The following is a 22,883-nucleotide window of genomic DNA, read 5'->3' as shown; positions in this document are numbered from 1 at the left end:
CCCTCCCTCCCTCCCTCCCTCCTTCCTTCCTTCCTTCCTTCCTTCCTTCCTTCCTTCCTTCCTTCTCTTTCCTTCACTCCCTCCTTCTCTCCCTCCTCTCTCTCTTCCTTCTCTCCCTCTATACACATAGAGAATCATACCCTTACCTACAGGTGCTCTGCCAAAGGAATATAAATTTTGATCACTAAAACTTTGTGAGATATCTTGGGGTTTACAGGCTATATTTATTTTTAAGGACCGTGCCTTAAACCCAAATTACTCTGACTCTCATTAACTGGCCAACAATAGGTCCCAGTCCAAACCTCATTTCGTCATCGTTGGGCTCTAATGGCTCAGAGTGAGGGTAAACAGCAATTCTTTCTGTTTTGGCCAGAAACCCCAAGGTTCTTCACCTCATAGATAGATTTTTAACTAGATAAAAGAGGCCATTGTTTGCCTCATTTCTTACCTAACCTTAATCACTGAATGGGAGTTACTTCAAATAAACTGAGACCTGGGAAAGACTTTAACTTAAAAAGGCCAAGGTCTGCCACTGCATCTGGGGCCAACTCCAGTGGTCCTGTCTATATCTTGTCACTGGACCCAAATCACTCTGGAGGAGTGAGGCTGGTGACTTTGCACAGCCCTGACTCACTTAAATCCAATTCATTTGCAAGTCATGACATCATCTTCCTGATGTCATGGTCCTCTTCAAGAACAAAGGACAAACAACAACTCCAGTCCATCTTCCACACAGTTGGCAAAATGCTTCCAATGTTCAGGTGAGACCATGTCACTCCCTACCCAATGAACTCTATTAGCTGTAGTACCAATTTTACATTCCCATATGGTGCTTAGAACTTCTCATACCCTGGTCCAATCCTACCTTTCCAGCCTTAGAACCATTACTTCCCTCCATATACTCTATAGTCCAGCTATATTGTCCTTGTTATTATTTCTCACACACAACATTCTATCTCCTGTAAGCCTACTTTTGTACCGCATGCCTGGAATGCACATCCCCATCTTTTAGTGTCCCTGATCTTCAACACACAGTTCAAACTCTCAGACCCAGCAATACTACTATTAGGTGATCAAGGAAAAAAGAAAAGAATCTATATATTCTAAAATATTTATAGCAGCTTTCTTTGCGATGGCAAAGAACTGGAAATTTTGGGGATGCCCATCAATTGGGGAATGCCCAAACAAGTTGTGATGGAATGCTACTATGTTGTAAGAAATGATGAACTGGTTAATTTTAGAAAATCATGGAAAGACTTGCACTAAATAACAAAGAATTAAATTAGCAGAACCAAAAGAACATCATATAAAATAACAGCAATATTATTTGAAGAATAACTGTGAATAAGTAATTCTAAATATTATAAATGCTCAAATCAACCACAAAGGACGTACGAAGGAAGATGCTATCTACCTCCAGAGAAACAATTGATAAATAGAAGTAGATATAGTATGATTTTTATATATGTGTATGTATATATATATATGTATATATTGATAAATGTGAGTGTGTGTATACTAACCTTGAGGACAATAACTTGGGGTTAGCCTCCACCGGACTGCAGCTTCCTGTATGTGTGATGTATGCCAATCTAAAAACATCCAGTGTAGTCCTTAAGAGACAAAAATCATGTGGGTGATTGTAGTAGAGGTTAAAGTTAGACGATTAGGTTTAGAGTTAGCATTGTAATTGGGTCAGGGTTAAGAGTAAGGCTTTTGATTTTAACTCTAGCTATAACTACTTCTTATTCTAAACCACTGTAGTTAGGAAAAGAGTCAAGTTTAAGGTAGGGTTAGCTACAGGGCAAATGATAGGTTAAAACTGATTAAAGATGTGGATAATGCTTATGGTGATTATTAAATTGAAGATTAGTGTTCATTCAAGAGTCAAGGGCTATGTCAGTGCCCTGTTCCAAGCTGCCACTAAAACTAGGTTTAGGATTGTAATGAGGGTTAGGAAGTGGCTGTACTTTGGATTCTGCCCTAGCCCTACCCACTTACAGACTGAGCCTTCATCCTGGCCATATACTGAAACCTTATTGTTCCGTAGACTGAGCATCTGATCTATTTGCTGTCTTTAGAAGATATATAATGGATCCCAAAGGTAGAGAATGTGGATGACTCAGTGTAGTCCATCCCATAAAATGGTTTAGTTCAGATCCTATGGCAGCTGATTAGGGCCAGGGGATTCCTTTTTTATTCATCTCCTTCAGGGAAATTGGTGAGACATTCACATTCTGGGCCCAATCATCCATTAATTCCTGAATAGCAGCCGCCAGCTGAGTATGGGGTGAAAGGGTTAATCGTGTCCCACAGAGTCCTAGAATTTCCAGTCCTGGCCCCGGCCCCATTTCCCATGGTCATTCTCCCAAAACAATCCCCTAATCCCAGGGTCCCCTGCCTCCTAGTTAGCCTCAAAGAGCCCAAATGATCACAAGATGCTAAACCTTCTCTGGGAATGCTTGGTTGAGGAAGATTAAGCATTTAATAACCAGTGCAGTAAAAATCAATAAAGGCAATCAGAAGAGCAAGGAGAGGCCAGGTGGTGGGAAGGTGGGAGCCGCCGGCACAAGTACAGTGCATGGCCTCACACATAAACCAACACACTGACGTGCACGTGCAGAAGCTTGCTAACATCGTGACATACTCAATAGTGTCATCAAACTGCAATAAAGACCCTCTTTTCTCCATGTAAGAGATTAATTCCTCCATAATGTTCAGTATTGTCGCTTTTGTTTTTGTATCTCCAACTTTTTCTGGTACTTGGCATACCGGAGGTTTTTAATAAATGCTTATTGGTTGATTGCTAGAAGCACACAAAGTCACACACACACATACTACACACGCACATACACACATATACACATATACCCCTTTATATATAGTCACATACTATTGCACAGAAACATTCGCCCTCTTTGACTAAAGGGCATTTCCTGGTCCCTCTTAATGCTAGTGCTTTCCTTTTATTGCTTATCTCTAATTTATCCTGTATAGAGCATGTTTGTTAATAGTAGTTTTCATGTTGTCTCTCCTTTTAGCGATCTCCTTGAGAACAGGGCCTGTCTTTTGCCTTTTTGTATATCCCTAGTGCCTAGCACTAGTGTCTGGCATTTAGTATGTGCTTAACAAATGTTTATTGACTGACTGAGATGTAAAAGTTATTTAGGTACCCACTCACAAACACATCTCACCCCCTCCCTCCAGTCATACACATACACATATTTGCATATATATATATACCACACAACATAAACTATTACTAGTTGTGCACCCTTGGGCAATCATTTCAACTCTGAGCATCAGGTTTCCTCATTTGTAAAATGAGGATAATCAGACCTGAATTCCCTATCTCCCAGGGGTGTTGTAAAGAATACATGTTGTGAAAATTGAAGTGCTATGTCCTCCAAAAGTCACATGACAGCTTCTGCCACATATATTCCAATCTCTTAATCCCCACACATGGTCACCATTACCAGGATCCAAGATGAAACTCCTTCCCATAGATGGCTGTCTTGTCTTCCTGAGAAGCTAGGCAACGGGCCTGAGTATTATTTTGTCATGGTTTCTTTCACACACACACCCTCCCCAGGGCAAGATTGATAGGGGCTCTTCCCAGTTCTCACCAGGCACGTATCACATCTTGGGCACTGCCACCATGATCAACTTTATTACTGTCATCATTATTGCCACCATTGGCCTTACCATTATTGTAACCACCATCATCATTGCCTTCTTGATCTCCCTCATGGCCACACACTCCCCTACATAGGTAGCTGTGATATTAGAAATATCACCCCAGAAGTCTGGATCTCTATGAATTAATAAGCTGACTACATGTAGCCCAAGAGAAGGAGGGAAACTGGTGCCCTCATTAGGGCTGCTGGTAGCAGCTGCTGCCTTTCTGTTCTCTTAGCTGAACTGTGAACCTTGATTGTTATGCAACAATTGGGAGAAAAAGGTCACTTGTTGTCCTCAGACCACATAGAGAGGGTGTCATTGGGACATCTGAACAAAAGGAGTTAGGCTGAATTAAAAAATCCACCATTTTCCTCATAAGCTAGTTCTCTGGACTTGACTAAAAGCTTGATTTCTCCAGATAGATGGGCACCCTTATTACTCCTGCCCACAACTACATGTCCCCCAGTGTTAAACCTGAGTACATGCATTTTCTTAACGGCTTGGTGTTTCCACAGGTGTCTTCTTGAAGATTTGTCCCAGATCTTCAAGGGGAAAATAATTGAATTTCTCTCTCCTGCTGGTTATGTGAGGGAGGCTCTTACTTAAATTCCAATGTTTAACCTGTCGGAGAAGGCTTCCCTTCCTGCTGATGCCATCTGTGGTCACAGAGCTAGGCTTTGCAGTTTGTCAAATGCTATTTTTTTCCTTGTTCACCTTTTCATTAACTTCCCTTTTCCTCTTCCTTTCACAAAGGATGGATCTCTTTGATTCTCCTCCACTCTTCTTCTGACTTTCCTATTTCCACATCTTCGCTAAGATTTTTGTGCCCTTCACTTTTCTTGTCTTTTTATTTTGTTAATTTCGTCCTTTGAACATTTCCACCTCCTCTAAAATCTCCCATTCCTGTGCTTGGATCTCTATTCTGACCCTTACCCCATCCTGCTTTGTGTTGGTTAGAGCACCAACTAATTTAGAGTTGGAACAGACTTTAATATTATTCTTCCTTTTGTAATGGAGGAAAGTGAGCTGAAGGCTTAAGAGGCCCTAAGAAGAGGCCCATTTTACTGATTAAGAGACAGAGGTCAAGAAATAAAGTGATTTCCCCATAGTCACTTAGGTAGAATGGAAGTTCCTTTGGAGCAGGAATTCTTTCAGACATATCTCTGTATCCACAGTGCCTAACAGAGTTGCTGGTATATAAAAGCTAAATGTTCATTGAATCAAATTGAATTAGAAAGTAACAAAGCTGAGATTTAAACCCAAATTTAATTTGAAATCCAGTCATTGACTTTCTTTCTATGTTCGTATCTGTGGTTTTCTGTGTTGTGTACCTCCCTGAAGAGTGTCTTGTATATTGGGGCTCTATCATACATAAGTTGCTAAGAGATTTTAATCAAAGAGAAGACTGGATTTGGTGATAGATTCTGTTACAAAGTCAGCAACGTCCATACTTTAGAAAAGATCTTTTGAGGCTGTCTGTGTCAGAGGACATGAGGTCAACCAATCCAACGGATGAGAGCCGGAGTATCCAGGTACCATTTTGGGGATGAAGAGACATGTAGTCCAACTGAATCTAAGTGGAGAGTCATGTCTCCCTCAGAGAGCCCTTAGGACTAGAGGACTCTGGAAGTCCAACTCATTCTTCCTCTTCCTAAAACTATCTGCATGTCTCTCAGACATTGTGACTCCTGTATATATTCTCCCCAGTCAATGAACTTATAGAATTTCAGAATAGGAAAGGACCTCAAAGAGCCTGTAGGCCAGCCCCTACCTGAGCAAGAATTCCTTCCACTACCATCCCTAATGTCCAGTGACTCATTAAATGCTCACAGTGACAGGGAGTTCATTACTTCCCGAGGTACAGCCACCATGACTGACTGCCACTAAGTTCTCTGTCCTGGACTCCTTCAAAACATTTTTTTCAAAGAGACATTTACTTTGAAGTTATGAATATGAACAAACATCCCCCAACACCTAAGGGGTACATGATTTTCCCTATGCCTCCCCAGCCTGGGTATAGTGGGGAGTTAAGCTCATAATTTAGCTCAGTTCCTGTCCAAAACTGACCCCACTAAGCTCCTGTCCAAAAGTAACACCTCTGCTAGATAAGTCCTGGTCAGCTTTCCCTGGCATAAATCCAAAAAGTTGTTCTGGGATAATTATCATTGCTCCTCAGGGTATAGATGCTGCATTAGTTGCAAAGCCTAGCCTGGAACCCAGACCCTGGAATGCCAGGAGCTGGAGTACCTTCACAAAGATCTTTTAAACTATGTAGGTATGAAGCTCCCTTCTCCTAGAATGGAAAAAGGCACTACTTGGGTGGGGGGCATTATGGCCTCAGGGGGTAGAAGAAGGTCTTAAGGACTTTCACCTCACATCATGGTCTCTCACCCAATGCCATGAGTCACTAAGCTCTCCCCAACTTCAACAAAGCAAAAGGGGTCAACGTCTGACTCTTTAGTATGACTGACTTACATACAGTGTTGGAGAACCTATGGCCTTGAGGCCACATGTGGCCCTCTAGGTCCTCAAGTGTGACCCTTTGACTGAATCCAAACTTCACAGAACAAATCCTTTTATTTAGGGAATTTGTTCTACAAAGTTCGGATTCAGTCAAAGGGCCGTACTTGAGGACCTAGAGGTCCACATGTGGCCTTGAGGCTGCAGGTTCCCTACCCCTGACAACAATAAAAAAGCACTTATTATGTACCAGATATTATACCTAGTACTTTACAAATATCGTCTCATTTGATTTGTACAACAACACTGGAGGGTAAATACTATTATTATCCCCACTTTATAGTTGAGGAAACTGAGGTAATTAGCGGTTAAGTGACATACCCAGGATCACATAGCTTGTATGTGTGCAAGGCTAGATTTGAACTTCGGTCTTTCTGACTCCACACCCACCACTCTATCCATTGTACCAACTAGCTACCTCAAAATCTAAGAGGTATGATGGATGAGGTGGGGAGAGAGAAAAGAACCAGAGAATTCTGGGCACCGAGGACCCATAGGCTCTCTGAGCAAGAAGAGATCTTAGAAATTCTGCAGTCTAAGCTCCTCGTTTTAAGTTGATTTGCTCAAGGTCATATAATAAATCAGTGGCAGGGCTAAAACCCAGGCCTCCTTATTCCTAATCTAAGGTTCTTTTCACTGCACCAAGATGACAGAATGGAAAGGTTAGGGCCGCTGAGGACTGATTCCCCAACCTCAGCATATTTTCCAGGACCTGCTCTGGTTCTGGGGTCTCTGAGAGCCTGTGAACCAAATTTCCATGCCTATCACCTTCCCCTCCCTGACCTGTATTCCCTCTGTAACACCTGTTCCCTAAGGGTGTGTTAGGAAAACCCGCCATTCACACCCTTTGAGCCTGTGAAAACAGCAAGTTAGAAATAGCACAGCTTACAACCCGGGGCCACATCCACATTTTGGGGGAGGGCAGGAGAGGGTGCATGGGAAAGAGAAGGGGAAAAAATAGAACAGTGGAATAGTTTGACTCTGGAGTTTTCTGGATTGATACAACCAGGGCCAACAAACAATTCTCTGGATGACCGAGAGGCAATTTTCTGGATGCTCAAGAAATTAAACATAGAATGTCTGAGCTGAAAGAGATCTTTGCACAATATCCTCATTTGACAGACGAGGAAACCAAGGCACAGAAAGGTAATGGTTTGCCTATAGCCATCTAACAAGTCAGTGGGGGAACCAGGACTAGGATCCCAAATCACAAGGGATCCCCAAATGCTTGTATCTATTTTGTATAGACATATTTTAGGAAAGTGAGTTCAAATTTGGCCTCAAGTACTCAATAGCTCTGTGACCCTGGGCAAATTTAAATCTCTGTCTGCCTCAAACTCCCCAACTGTAAAATGGGGATAATAACAGGACCTTCCTCCCAGAGTTGGTGTGAGGACGAAATGAGACAATATTTGTAAAGCACTAAGCACAATGCCTGGTTACACAGTAGGTGCTTAATAAATGTTTGTTCACTGCATCGTTCTGCATTTGTTGTTTCTCCAAGAGAATGTAAGCTCCTGAAAGGCAGGAACTGTTTCATCTTGGTCTCAGTATTCCCAGAGCCTAGGACAGTGCCTGGAACATAGTTGTTGTTCAGTCGAGTACAACTCTTTGTGAACCCATGGACCATAGTATACCAACACCATCTGTGGGTTTTTCTTGGCAAAGATATGGAAGTGGTTTGCCGTTTTCTTCTCCAGTAGATTAAGGCAAAGCGAGCTTAAGTGACTTGCCTATGTTCACCCAGCTAGTAAGTGTCTGATGCTGGATTTGAACTCAGGTCTTTCTGACTCCAAGCCCAGTGCTCTTATCCACTGAGTCATCTAACTGCTTCTGGCGCATAGCAGGTACTTGATAAATGCTTATTGACTGATTGATTAACCTAAAAAGTCACCTAGTCCAAGTAATACTTGAAGAAAATGTCCCTTTACATTAAATCTGACAAGTGGTTACCTGATTATTCCTTAAAGACCTAGCAGGGCAGCTAGGTGGTGCAGTGGATAGAGCACTGGCCCTGAAGTTAGGAGGATCTGAGTTCAAATCTGGCCTCAGACCAAATACTTGACACTTACTAGCTATGTGACCCTGGGCAAGTCACTTAACCCCAATTGCCTAAAAAAATTTTTTTAAAAAGACCTCTAGTAAGTGGGAAACTACTCCCTGCCAAGACTGGACTTTTCACTTTGGGCTAGCTCTAACTCTCACAAAGTGTTATCTTGCATTGAACTTCAACCTGCTTTTATTCAGATAGTTACTCCGACTTTTACTGTCTGACATTAAACGCAAAAGGTCTAATTCCTCTTTCACAATTTCTCAGAGTTGTTGCAGGATCAGATCCCATGAGATAATATTTGTAAAACTCCTTAACATAGTGCCTGATACATAGTAGGTACTTAATAAATGCTTATTTCCTTCCTTCTTTTCTTCAAGGTTATAGCTCTTCCTATTCTTAAAGGCCAAGTTTTCTCTTCTCCTGTCTAAACATTCCTATTTCCTTTAGCTGATCTTCTAATGACACCATCTCTGGGCTTCCACACTGTCCTAGGCATCCTTTTCATGTTGAACTCTAATTTGTCAACATCCTTACTAAAACGCAACATCATAGTAATTTCAGTTATGGTCTGACTATGGGAATCATAGAATCATGGAATATCAAAATTAGAAAGGGTCTTTGAGTCTATGTCCTTCAACCAGTATCTGAGCAATCATCATCACCATCATTACCATCATCACCCATCATCATCACCACCATTCTCACCGTCAGCACCAATACTAACACATCACTACCATTCTTACCATCATCATTACTACTACCAATTACTTCAAGTTTTTTAAGACCAATTCCAACTTAGTTCCTGATGATATGATAGACACTTCACTTCGTCTGTGTTTACAGCTCCACAGATCAGTGTGTGATAAACAACACTGAAGATATACCAACAAGCACCTATAGAATTGCTTTTCTTTACAAGGTGTAACATTTGTGGTTTATGGAAGAGGTTTATGGAAAGAAATTATTAAATTTGAGCATGTTTAGCTGGATGAGGAAAAGGCTGATTATAATCACCTTTGGGAATATGGAGAGTTTGTATGGCACAGTAAGCTTGGCATGAGAATCAGGAAACAAGGGTTTTAATCCCAGCACTGCCACTGATGTAGGTTGTGGCTTTGGGCAAATTTCTTCCCTTTTCTGGACCTCAGTTCTCTCATCTGTCATAGAAAATCAATAATCTCTGATTTATCTACCTCCCAGGACTGCTGTGAGGATCAAGTGAGATAGTTTATGTGTAAATGCTTTGAAAAAGTTAAAAGCTTATAATTCCTTACAATTCTTTACAAGTGTAAGGAATCAGATCACCTTCTTGTTTCTCCAAATCATTGTCCAACTGGCTAGAAATATAGAGACAGTGTAGTGTGGTGGAAAGCACATTGAATTTGGTTCGAATGCATCTAGATTCAAATCTAGCTTTTCTATTTATTGTCTAGGTGTCCTTGGGTAAGCTGACCTGTCTGGATCACAGATTCCTCTGTTATAAAGTTGGACCAACTCATTCCAGCTCTAAGAGTATACATTTACTAATAAGAGATTTCCCAGGATGCCAGATATTTTGGCTTCTGAAAGCATAGCACAATAATAGAGGAATTGGGTGTCTTGGAACTTTTGCAAATGTTTGGGGAAAATGGGGTGTGTTATAAAGGACACGGTGAGTGACTTCCATACACTTGATACTGCTGACAACGGGCAGAGATCAAAATAAGGGAGTTAGACTAGATGAGCTCTATGTCCCCTTATAGGTGTACAGCAAATGAGGTTTAGGTTAGACTCAGAAAGTGTTTTGTGTGTGGAAAAGTGGATGGCATTGGAATAGAGTCAATTCAGTGGGGTCAACAAAGATATTAAGCAATTATGCAGGACACTATGCTGGGCATTAAGGAGAAGAAGGAGGAGGAGGAGAAGAAGAAAGAGAAGAAGAAGAAGAAGAAGAAGAAGAAGAAGAAGAAGAAGAAGAAGAAGAAGAAGAAGAAGAAGAAGAAGAAGAAGAAGAAGAAGAAGAAGGAGAAGGAGGAGAAGGAGAAGAGGAAGAAGAAGAAGAAGAAGAAGAAGAGGAAGAAGAAGAGAAAGAAGAAGAAGAAGAGGAAGAAGAAGAAGAAGAAGAAGAAGGAGAAGAAGAAGAAGAAGAAGAAGAAGAAGTAGCATTCTTTGCCTAACAGGAGCTTCCATTCTACTGTGGGTGGGTGTGTTGAGGGCAGGACAGGGAAGCAGGATATAGCAGATGCAAAGAAATACATATATACATACATACATACACACAAAATAATTTCAGGAGAAAGAAAGTACTAACAACTTGGAAGATCAAATTAGTCTTCACATAGGTCATTAGTTAAACTGAGCTTTGAAAAAAGTTAGGGTTTCTTTTTTTGTCATTGTTATTGGAGGGGAGGCAATCAGGGTCAAGTGACTTGACCTGTGTCATACAACTAGGAAGACAGGATTTGAACTCAGGTCCTCCAGGCTCTATCCACTGCTCAAACTAGCTGCCCCAGAATTTAGGAGTTCTAAGAGATGAGGAGAGGAGGGAGAACCTTCCAGCATCTGCAGAGACCTGAAGACTAGAAGAAGAATACCCATCAGCCTCAAGCTCAGGTGAGGGAATTGTTGAGCTGTTATTTCTCTTCTCCTAGCTAAAGATCAAACCATCTCTAGCCTGAGGGCAAAAAAATGACCCATTTTTACATTCATTCATTCATTCATTTATTCACGCCACAAGCACTTATCACCATAATAGCTTACTTTTTAATTTAGTACTTTGAGGTTTACAGAGGTCTTTCCTCAGTGGTAAGAGGGGGAATAAAAGGATTATTTCTATTCCATTGATTTGTTAAGAAGCTATTTAAAGGTCCAAGCGGTTCTGTGGGTCCATATCTCCTAAAACCAGAGGTCACAAGCCAGAGAACACAAATCTGGAGTCAGAAGACCAGGGTTAAAACTCCACCTCTGGCACTAACCACCTGTATAACCTTAGCCATGCTGGGACTCAGTTTCCTAATCTGTAAAATGAGGGGGTTGGACTAGATGCCTCTCAGGTGCCTTTCAGTTCTAAATATGTTATTCAATTAGTTCAAAGCAAATTAAATTAATGAAATGGCATAGAAAGAAAAGTGCCTATAAAATATTTCCTGCACAAACCTGGGCCAAAATCTTACACAAATATAGTTATCCTTTCCACATCACGGGGGTCAGGGATGTGGCACCCCCATGATCTAGAAAATCCATGTAAATTTGTTGGCCTTTCCTTCACACCGGAGAAGAAGTCTTGAATTATTATATTAAAAGATAAAAGTTTACAATACTTCACATATATTTTATGCATTTTGGAGTTCCTAAACTTTTTATATGTTGTCTACTGGCCTTAACACGTCATCTGCAGCTTCTGCAAAACTCCCCCCAAATTTCCACTTAATTTCTTATGCCAACCTGGGATATATCAAAACCACAATGGGGAAAGTTGTGATGTGGAATGAATAATTGTATATCCAATATCAGCGGGAAGAGTAGGCATATCTAGAGAACACATGGAGATACACGTACATAAGGGATACATCTGGTCAGGACCCAGGTGTAGAAGAGCACATGGGTCGTAGGGGATATCCTGAACTCTTTTCCCCATAGTCCAGGAACTTGAATCCTTCCATCAGAGACCTTCCCCCAGATTACGCTGAGCGTTCCACATACCTCCCATTTGACCTCTGAGGGCTAGACTATAAACCACCATTTTTCAGCCCTTAAATCTCCTCCATCCTCTTTTGTTGATAAGTAGGTAGAGAAAAGTCACAGAGAGGATGCTAAACTCTTGGGTCAAAATCGTGTTCTTTCTCCTGTCCTAGCCCAGTCCCATCTCTGGTTCTTTCATATGCAAAAGCCAGCCCCAAACCTAAGAGGGGCTTTGAGCACCCTCTAACAAACCCAAAGGAGCTGAGTCTCAAAAAGATGAGCGACTTTCCCACATCCACCTATCTAAGAAAGATCAGAGCCAGGACTGGAACCAGGATTTCTGACTGAATCCAAATACCCTTTCGCAGCAAATCGAGATGCCCCTTACATATCAAGCTTTCGGTTACATGCCTCATTTCTATGCTAGAATCTGTGAAGAGCAGAGGAAATTTGGTGTCGAATATACATTTAGGAATTCATGAAAGGAGGCATTTTTTGTGCTAGTTAAGGAAGGCTTCCTAGAAGAAGTGGCTCTTGAAACGGTCCGTGAAAGATGGCTAGAATTGGGGGTGGTATGCATTGGAAGGGGGCTATGATGCTAGAAAACAGCACCTTGATGGTTTAAAGGAGGGCTTCTCGGGAGGGTTCAGGTAAACGAAACTTTTACGGCTTCAGGGAGTGAGGGGTGGCGATATTGTGGGCATCCAAACAGAGACATCTGTGCAGATCACGGGAGAGTCATCCGGGGAGGAATGGGACTGAGCCAGGTGGTGCTGAGTCAGGGACGGGGAGGCAGAATGTGGAGGGGGAGGGGACAGAGGGAGGAAGTGTAAAGGAGGGGGATAAGGGCACATTTGGGAGAAAAAAGACATAGAGAAGCGGAAAATAGAGTTTTCAGGGTTAAACTCATGACTAGGATTATGGCTTTGGATGTATGTGAGTGGAGTTAGAGCTCAGTCTGAGGTCAGGGTTAGGGTTCAGTCCGTGGTCAGGGGCATGTCTCAATCTGATGCTAGAGAGAGCCATCACCCAGTGACAGCTTATCTCTCAGTCTCGATCCAAGAATAGTCCCTGATCAAACTTTTGCTCAGTCTCTTGTACTCCGGCTACAAAATTGAATCAGTAAGCTACAGATAAAAAATATAAATCAGAATCTTAATGGAAAGTTATCAATAATAAGGTGGGGGGGCAGGGAGGATTTTAAATTTGAATAAGCATTTCCAAATCCAAAGGCTTCAGGAATCTCAATTTTATTGGCCTGGGTCAAGAGACATTGGAACAAGGGTTCTCAAATCTTTTTTGGCAGTCCAGTGAAACCTACGGACAGTTTCTCAGAATAGTGTTTTAAATGCATAAAATAAAATGTATGTGAGAACAAAGGAAACCAATTATATTAGAATCAAATGTAATTTTTTTATCATCCAAGTTCATGAACCTCCTGAAATCTGTCTATGGTCACTGCATTAGAGGAAGAAGGAGAGTGATGAGGGAAAGAAAGGAGGCAAGTAAGAAGAGAGGAGAGGAAGAACCTGAAATCTAGAAAAAATGGTTGAGGCAGGGATGACCATAGACAAAGTTATAACTAATACAGACAAGATTTATCTCCTGTGTCTTTATTAATAGCTCCAATTTCTATTCTGAAAGTGCTTGGAGGCTAGCAGAGAAATCCTATGATGTAGGTAAATAGTATAGACATTTTAATTCCCATATAGTACAAAGGTAAACTAAGGCTCATTAAGGTTAAATGATGTGCTCATTCAGATAGTAAGTATTGGAGAAATGATTTGAACACCAGTCTCTCCTGACTCCAGGTTTAGGGTTTGAAATATTCACCATCTCCCCCCTCTCTTCCAGGCCTGGTACTTTTTTGTGGCCCTAGGCTCCACCTAGGCTTGCCCCCCTCCCAAGTTCTCTCCTTACGCCCCTTATTAAAAATCCCCCATCCTAGGTCTCATCCCTTTGAGGTCTCTGTGTGACCCTGGAGAAGTCAGTCACTCAGATTCTCCCAAATTCAGTTTCCTCCTTTATAAAACTGAGGGGCTGGAAATAGAAGGGCTCTGGTTGCTAGCACTCTGTAATTCTAAAACTCTTCCCAGCCTTGGTGTGTTACAATCTAAGATTCCTGCTAGGTGTAGTATTCTACGTTCTAAGGTCTTTTCCAGTAAGATACTGTGGGATCCTAAAACATTAAGTGTTGATCATGTGCTCATGGGACAGAGCCAGGGAATAGCTCTGGCTCTCTCCCTCCCAGTGAAAAGTAGTTTCATAGGAGCCTTCTGGAGTCAATGACTGTCCTTTGTGGACTTTCCAAGGAAGTAGGGAGATCAGACGGGAATAAGGGTTGGACAAGCCCCTGTATATAGAGGACAGGTAGGGACTTGGGCGTGACACTCATTCATATCATCCTGTTCATTTGCCCTCCTCAGGCCTTGGGCAGGCCTGAGAGAAGGCCCGAGGGACAGTGGGTCATCAGTCCAGGTGGGTGTGTGGGGAGTCAGTTTCAAGAAGCTACTGCTGCCCTCCTAGGAGAGTTATTCGTTTGCAGAGAAGCAGGGAGCCCCTCTCTGTATGTACTGACTGAGAAGCTAATTGCAGTATATTGCATCCACAATTAATTAACACGCATGTGAATCAGATAATTACTCACTAGCTCTCCCCTCCTTTCCTTTCCTCTGCCTGCAAAGTTCACACAGTGGTTGGGAAGGACCAAGAACGGAGTCCAGCTTCTCCTCCCTCCCTTGATCAGTCTGTCTTCCATTTCCCTTTTAATATTTCCCTCCGTTCTTCTCTACGAGTCTGTTTAGAGCAGGGATGGGGAACCTGTGACCTTGAGGCCACATGTGATTTTCTAGGTCCTTGGGTGAGACCTTTTGACTGAGTCCAAGTTTTACAGAACAAATCTTTTTAGCAAGGGGATTTGTTCTGTGAAGTTTGGATCCAGTCAAAGGGCCGTACTTGAGGACCTAGAGGGCCATAGGTGGCCTGGAGGCAGCAGATTCCCTATCCCTGGTTTAGATATTTAAAGAGACTGTTCTAAGCTCTTTGCTGCAACCTGGGTTTCATGTGGCTGAATGTATCTAGTTAAGGGTCAGACAACAAGAAGTCTGGGCTCCAGCCCCTGACTATAACATTGACTTACTGTGTGACCTCCAACAGAAGAATCCCCATCTCTAGGCCTCAGCCTCCACATCTGTAAAATGAAAAGATGTCACATTAACCTTTTCCTTCAACATAGAATTAGGTACAGGCATACCTCATTTTATTGTGCTTCACTTCATTGCATTTTGAAAATATTGTGTTGTTTTTGGTAACCTTGCTCAGAGCAAGTCTATTGGGGACATTTTTCCAACAGCATGTGCTCACATCATGTCTCTGTGTCACATTCTGGTAATTCTTACGATATCTTAAAGTTTTCCATTATTGTTACATCTGTTATGGTGATCTGTGATCACTGATCTCTGATGTTACTATTGTAATTGTTTTGGGATACCATGAACTGTCCCTATATATGACAGGGACTTAATTGATAAATGTATGCGTTGTGACTGCTCCATTGCCTGGCCGTTCTCCATCTCTCCTCAGGCCTCCATATTCCTTGAGACACAAAATATTGAAGAATATTGCATTCACTCAGCTGATAAAGCTGCAACACGGTTTGAGAGGATTGACTGTAATTTTGAAAGAAGTTCTACTGTAGATAAAATGCTATCAAACAACATCACATGTTACAGAGAAATGTTTCATGAAAAGAAGAGTCAATCGGTGTGGCAAAATTCATTATTGTCTTATTTTTAAGAAACTGCCACAGCCACCTCAACCTTTAGCAACTACCACCCTGGTCAGATATCAGCCACCAACATCAAGACAAGACACTCCACTAGCAAAAAGATTATGACTCCCTGAAGGCTCCGATGATGGTTAGCATTTTTAGCAATATTTTTTAATTCAGATACGTTCATTTTTCAGACATAATACTACTGAAGACTTAATAGACTGAAATATAGCATAAACATAATTTTTATATGCACTGGGAAGCAAAAAATCATGTGACTTGCTTTATTGTGATAGTTGTTTTATTGAGATAGTCTGGAACCAAACCTGTAATATTTCCGAGGTGTGTTTGTATCTAAAGAAATGTATTCTCCCACTGGTGTTTTTCCTCTTCCCTGATGCCCTTCACTACAAAAAGTCCCTTGTGCTTGGGTGAGAAGTAATTAAGAAGGGAAAAAAATGAGGAAGAATGTTGTAAAAAGGTGACCCACTGTCCCAAATGATTGGTGGAGACCACAGTCTTCTCCCCCAGCAGCCCTCACATTGGAACTAGGAAATGAAGAAGGAAAGAGAGCTTTGATATTCTCCAGGTCTCTTTCAGCTCTGAGATTGTGTAATAAAGAATCCATTTGAGGCTAAGAAGGAAAGAATAGACCCCTCATGCAGACAGGGCTTTGAGAGGCATGAAGGTCAGACTGTCTCTCTGCCAGCTGACCTTCAATCATAGGACCAGAGAATCTCAGAGCTGGAAAGACTCTCATGGGGCATCTAGCCTGAGTCCCTAAACAGAAATATGGAATGGACATCCAATCTTAGCTAAAGACCTCTGATGACGGAGAAGCCAAGGTAGCTCATTTTGTCTTATGGCAGAATGAATTGTTAGGAATGTTTTCCTCCCAATGAACCTTAATGGGCATCCCCGCGACTTTCCCCATTTACTCCTGGTTTGATGCTTTGAGCCACAGCAGATCAAGGGTAATCACTCTTCAATCAGTCAATCAGTTAAAATTCATCAAGCACGTGTCAGGAACCGTGCTGAGTGCTGGAGATACAAAAAGAAGCAAAAATCCCTACCTTCAAGGAACTTACAATCTAACATTTATACAGCATATATCTATATATGCATATATGTATATATATGCAACATATCTAACATTTATAAAGCACTTACTATGTAACAGGCACTGTGTGCTAAGTGCTTTACAATCATTATCTTATGTAATCCTCACAACTACTTTGGGAGCTAGGTGTTATGGTTATCCGCATTTTACAGATGAGGAAACTGAGACAAACAGAGGTGAAATGTCTTACCCAGGGTCACACAGCTAATAAGTGTCTGATGCTACATTTGAATTCAGATCTTCAGGACTCCAGGCCTGGTACTCTGTCCACTGTACCACCTAGCTGCCCTAGTCTTCCACATGACAACCCTTCATATACTTGCGTACCATGTCCCCAGTACGTATATTTTTCCTTTTTAAAAAACTTTTTTGTTGTATTTCTAGCTGGATTTAAGATGACATTGTCAGAGGGAGCTCTTGGTGACAACTCCCTCTGCCAGTGGCGATGAACGTTTTCTCTGCAATTTGAAGTCTTAGAGACATGCCTGGGAGATTGAGAGGGTAAGGGGCCAGTCCACAGCCACTCATCCAGTTCATGTCAGAGGCAGGATTCGAATCCAGGTCTTCCTGACTCCTAGATCAGCTCTTTATCCATTACACCATGGCTTCTCCAAGACTTTTCTTCTTTAGTTCCAAACATCTCCAGTTCTTTAAGTGATCTTCATTTTTGTATAACTACTTCACCAACCTCATCTCCCTCCTTTGAATGCTCTCCAGCTTACAAACATCTTTCTTAAAGTGCAAGACCCAGGACTGAGCACAAAACTCCAGACGTGTCTGACTGGGGCACAACACAGCATGACAATCACCCTTCTTGTTCTGCTCAGGACTTGTCTTTTAATGTAGTCTAAGATCACCTTAACTTTATTGGTGACTACATCACACTATTGACTCATGTTGAACTTCTGTCTTACTGAAACCCCCACATCCTTTGCTGTCTAACCACCCTTTCTCACCTTGTACTTGTAAAGCCAAGTTTTACAATCCAAGTGGAAAATTTTACATTTATCTCTATTAATTTTCACCTCTTCCACCTGTTTCAGGTCAGTGTTCTAACATGTCAATATCTCTTTGAATCCTCACTCTGACATCCAATGTAGCTGAGAGGGATTAATTATCTCTCCCAACTTTGATTCATCTGCAAAGTGAATGAACATGCCATTGATACTTTCATCCAAGCCACCAATAAAATTTTAAACAGCTTAGGGTGAAGGAGAGTTCCCTGGAATCTACCAGTAGGACACCAAGCCATTAATCATTACTCTTTGGGTCCAGCCATCTAATCAATCCTGAATCTACCTAATTGTACTATTGAACCCACATTTGTCTATGTTGTTCACAAGAAAAACATACAAGTTCATTTAGTGGTCTTCTCTAGGAAAGTCCTATCTCATTCCTCTGAGCTAACAGTATCAGTTCAGTTATTTTTCAGTTGTGTCCAACTCTTTGTGACCCCTTTTTGGTATTTTCTTGCAAAGATGCTGGAGTGGTTCGCCATTTCCTTCTCCAGCTCATTTTACAGATGAGGAAACTGAGACAAAGCGTGTTAAATGGCTTTCACAGGATCGCATTCCTAGTAAGTATCTGAGGCTGGATTTGAACTTAGGAAGATGAGTCTTCCTAACTTCAGGCCCAGCACTCTATCCACTACGTCTTCTAACAGTCTAGTAAGCCCTAAAAAAAAGGAAATTATCAGTCTGGCACGATTTCTTCTTGATGAATGCATGAGGACTTTTTATGATCACCACTTATAGAGATTTGCTTCCTATCCCTTTGATAATAGGTGCTAGGATTTTGCCAGACATGGGAGTCAAGTTCAACGGTTTATAGTTTGTAGACTACTCTCTTCACTTTTCTAAGAATTGGGCCATTTGCCTTTCTGTGTGCAGTCCTTCGGCAGTTCTCCTGCTCTCCACAAGCTTTCAGTGACCACTGATTGTGGCTGGACATCACGTCTGTCAGTTCTTTCAGTATCCTGGAGGGTAGTTCATCTGAGCTTGGTTGACCCTACTTGACTTGAACCTGACCCGAACCTACCAGCTGTAGCTCTCTTACTATCTCCCTACCTAGTTTGCCTTTCATCCTCCCTTGTAACCATTTTGGTTCTGTCCTTTCTGGTCTAATCATTTTCCTCTTTGGCGGAGAAAAAAGAATCAAGATAAAAGTTCAGACTTTTAACTGGGTTTCGTTATCCCATTCATCCCAAGCACTGGTGGCATTCCTTTTCTGAGCCTCCTCTTTTTCCCAATACGGCTATTGTAAAAGATGTTCTTTTACTGCATTTACATTCTATTTTATTGTCTTTGGGCTTCTTTGCCAGTGTTGGTTCAATTTGGGCTTTAGTGCCTCTGACACAGTTCTTACAGGACAGCATCACATTTTTGTGTACTTCCTGTGTTACTGGCTCTTCTTTCTATCTTCTGTACATGTATTTTGAAAATCATAGAATCACAAGATGGAAGACAGACCACAGAAGTCATCTAATCCAACCCACATAGGAATGGAATCCCCACTATATCTTATCCATCATGTGGCTGGCCAGCCACTCTTTAAAAAAAAAAAAAAACATGAGGGAGAACTGAGGCAAACAAGGGTAAGCGACTTGCCCAGGGTCACAGAATTAGTAAGTATCTGAGGATGGATTTGAACTCATGAAGATGAGTCTCCCTGACTCCAGGTCTGGGACTTTATCCGCTGTACCACCTAGACACCTGTTGTTCATCAGTAATGTTCTTAAATTATGGTATTCCAAAATAAATGCAGCACTTCAGATGATGTCTAATGATGGCAAAGTATAGTAGGACTACCACCCCACTCCCAATTCCTGGAACCTCTTTCCCTTTTAATGTAGTCCAAGATCTTTAGCTTTGTACATTATATGTACATATAATATAATGTATATATAATGTAGTCCAAGATACATTAGCTTTGTAGCCTGCCATATCACACTGTTGACTCATATTTAGCTTGCAGTCCACTAAAACCCCCAGATCTTTATTTCGGGACAACTGCCGTCTATCTGCTCTCCCATATTATGCTTGCAAAATTGATTTGTTGTATTCCCTATTAAATCTTATCTTATTAGATTCAGCCCAGCGTTCTAACCTGTCAAGATCCTTTTGAATACTAACTCTTATCTTTTGTGTTAGCTATCAATCAATAAACATTTATTAGGTGCCTACTATGTTCCAGGCACTGTGCTAAGTGCTGAGGATACAAAAAGAGGTAAAAGACAGTCCCTAAACTCAAGGAGCTCACTAGTCTTCTCAGCTTTGTATCATTGGCAGATTGATGACAGTGGAATCTATACCTTTATCCATGTTATTGATAAATATGTCAACCAACACAGGGCTAAACACAGATCCCCGAGAAACTCCACTGGAGATGTTCTGCCACATTGACATTGAACCATTAATAACTACTCTTTGAGACCGGCCATTCACCCAGTTACAATCCATCTATTTGCATTTCCATTCAATCCATAACTTTCTATGTTCTTCAAAAGAATAGTATAAGACACTTTATAAAAAACCATGCTAAAATCTAGGTAAAGCACATTCACCCATTTTTCTTACTTACTAGTTCAACAATCCCATCAAAAAATAAAAAGAAATTGGGGTTAGTCTGGCATGACCTGATGTTGAAAAGCCATATTAATTCTTTGTAATCACCTCTTCCCTTCCCAAATGTTCACCAACCATCTCATGTCCTTAATGATTCATTCTAGAAGTTTCCAAGATATCTAAATCAAACTCATGAGCTTGTAACTTTCAAACTCCTTTTTCTCTTTTTTGGAAATCAGACAACATTTGCTCTCCTCCAATCTTGTGGCACCTTCCATGATATTTCAAACACCACTCACAATTATTCAGCAATCACATCTTCCTGTTGTTTTGGGCCTGGAGGATACAGTTCACCTGGACCAGGTGCTTGAATTTATTAAGGGCAGTCAAATTCTCTATATCTCCTTACTTATCTTGGGTATCGGCTCTCTGTTAGTCATTTTTGTCCTGTCATTTTCAGTATGAAGATCCTTTTCCTTTGTAAGGAAAACAGAAGTGAAATAAGCTTTGAATAGCTTGGTTTTGTTTTCAATTATTTTCATCTCATCTACCCCAAACAAAGGTCCTATCCTTTCTTTGAATTTTTTTTCCCTCCTACTAATACATCTATCTTTTTCTTTAAAAAAATCTAACTTTTTATTGCCCTTAGTTTCTCTTTCAGGCCTCTTCTCATTCTGAACTTTAGCATTCTCAACACTGCTTTTACATGATATATCCCTATGTTCATCATCTCTTACCTGACTTTGATTCTATCCACCAGCTGCATATTTCTTTTTGGTCAATTCCCTGTGCATCCACATTCCTTTTAAACAACTATCTCCTTTTTTTTCCTATTGGATTTTTTTAATTTGCGCCTTCAAAATTCTTTCTTAAGAGCCTCTTATGACCCCTCCTGGGCTGACTTCCATGAAATTTTAGGCCATGGAATCCTACTTTGTCTTTCACAAGGTGCCTTAAAATATGTTTTCCCAAACATAGGACTCATTTCAGATTTTGTTTCTCCTTTTCTATTATGAACTTGAGGAAGGATTGGTCACTTCCTCTCAAGGTTCCCTTCACTGCCAACTGAGCAACCATTTCCTTCTTGTGGGTAAAAATTCTTTCCAAAATAGCTTTTCTGGGGCAGCTAGGTGGGGCAGTGGATACAGCACTGGCCCTGGAATCAGGAGGACCTGAGTTCAAATTTGACCTCAGATGTACTAGCTGTGTGACCCTGGGCAAGTCACTTAACCCCAATGCCTAACAAAAATAGCATTTCCCTTTGTTGATTCTTCCACCTTTTGAAGGATGAAATGAACTTTAAGATAAGTGAAGAAACTATTAGTCGTTTTGCTTTTGTTGATTAGTTGTTTTCAATCATGTCCCACTTTTTGTGACCCCTTTCGGGATTTTCTTGGCAAAGCTACTGAAGAAATTTGCCATTTCCTTCAGTTCATTTTACAGATGAGGAGACTGGGGCAAACAGGGTTAAGTGACTTTCAGAGGATCACATAGATAGTAAGTGTCTGAGGCAAGATTTGAACTCAAGTCTTCCTGACTCCAGATCCGGTGCTCTATCCACTGTACCACCTAGCTGCTGTTTTGCTTTGGGCAGAGATAATTCCATCAGCTGTGTAGATTATCGAAGTCCTCTGTTACTATCATATGATGCCTCCATGTTAGATTGTGATCTCTTTCTGGAGCTCATCATCTATTTCCTCCTGCTGTACTGGTGGTTTTTAGTATACTCTGATGAAACTTATGTTTCTGACCATATTGATCTTCTCTCAAATTCTCTTTACCAAGCTTCTTGCTTGTAGTTACAACTTTCCCGTATGTGAGAAGTATTGCCTCCATATATCTACTCATTTAAATACCAGAGAGAGTAGCTGCAGTGCAGAAATGTTCAAAAAATATTTTCACATATCGTTTTCTTAACTGGCTATACATTCCTAAAATATGATGTTCTCCTCTGAAGCCCCTCCTCGTGATTGGCAGGAATGATGAGAACACCACTGTGTCAAGGATGTATTCATCCTTCTTGGTACTCACATTCAAAATTTCAGTGTCACCCTCAACTTCACATTCTCATTCACCCCATATATCTAGTTAGTTGCCAACCCTAGTTTCTACTTCCATGATATCTCTCTTACACTTTCCCTTCTCTCTACTCACACAATCTTCACCCTAGTTTAGGCCCTTATAATCTCTCTGAACTATTATAATAGTCTCCTCATTGGTCAACTTGCCATAAGCATCTCTCCATTTAAAACTGCAGAGCCACCAAAGAGATTATAAAGTGGTATGATCATGTTATCATCCCCTTCTGCTTACCCCTAGCTCATTAAATGCTGGTGACTCCCTTTTTTCCTTTAGGATCAAAGGGGAAAGCCTTTGTTTAATATTCAAAGCTATATTTTTTCTTTTTAATATTTTATTCATTTTGAAATTAAAAACAAAAAGACCAAAAAAAAACCAAAAAACCATTTCCATTTACACAGCACAACACAGAAAGAGGATTCAATATGAAAATAT

This window comes from Vombatus ursinus, unplaced genomic scaffold, assembly GCF_900497805.2.
Source record: "Vombatus ursinus unplaced genomic scaffold, bare-nosed wombat genome assembly UNPS02005236.1, whole genome shotgun sequence".
Classification (NCBI taxonomy): Eukaryota; Metazoa; Chordata; class Mammalia; order Diprotodontia; family Vombatidae; genus Vombatus; species Vombatus ursinus.
Note: the sequence above shows the minus strand (reverse complement) of the source record.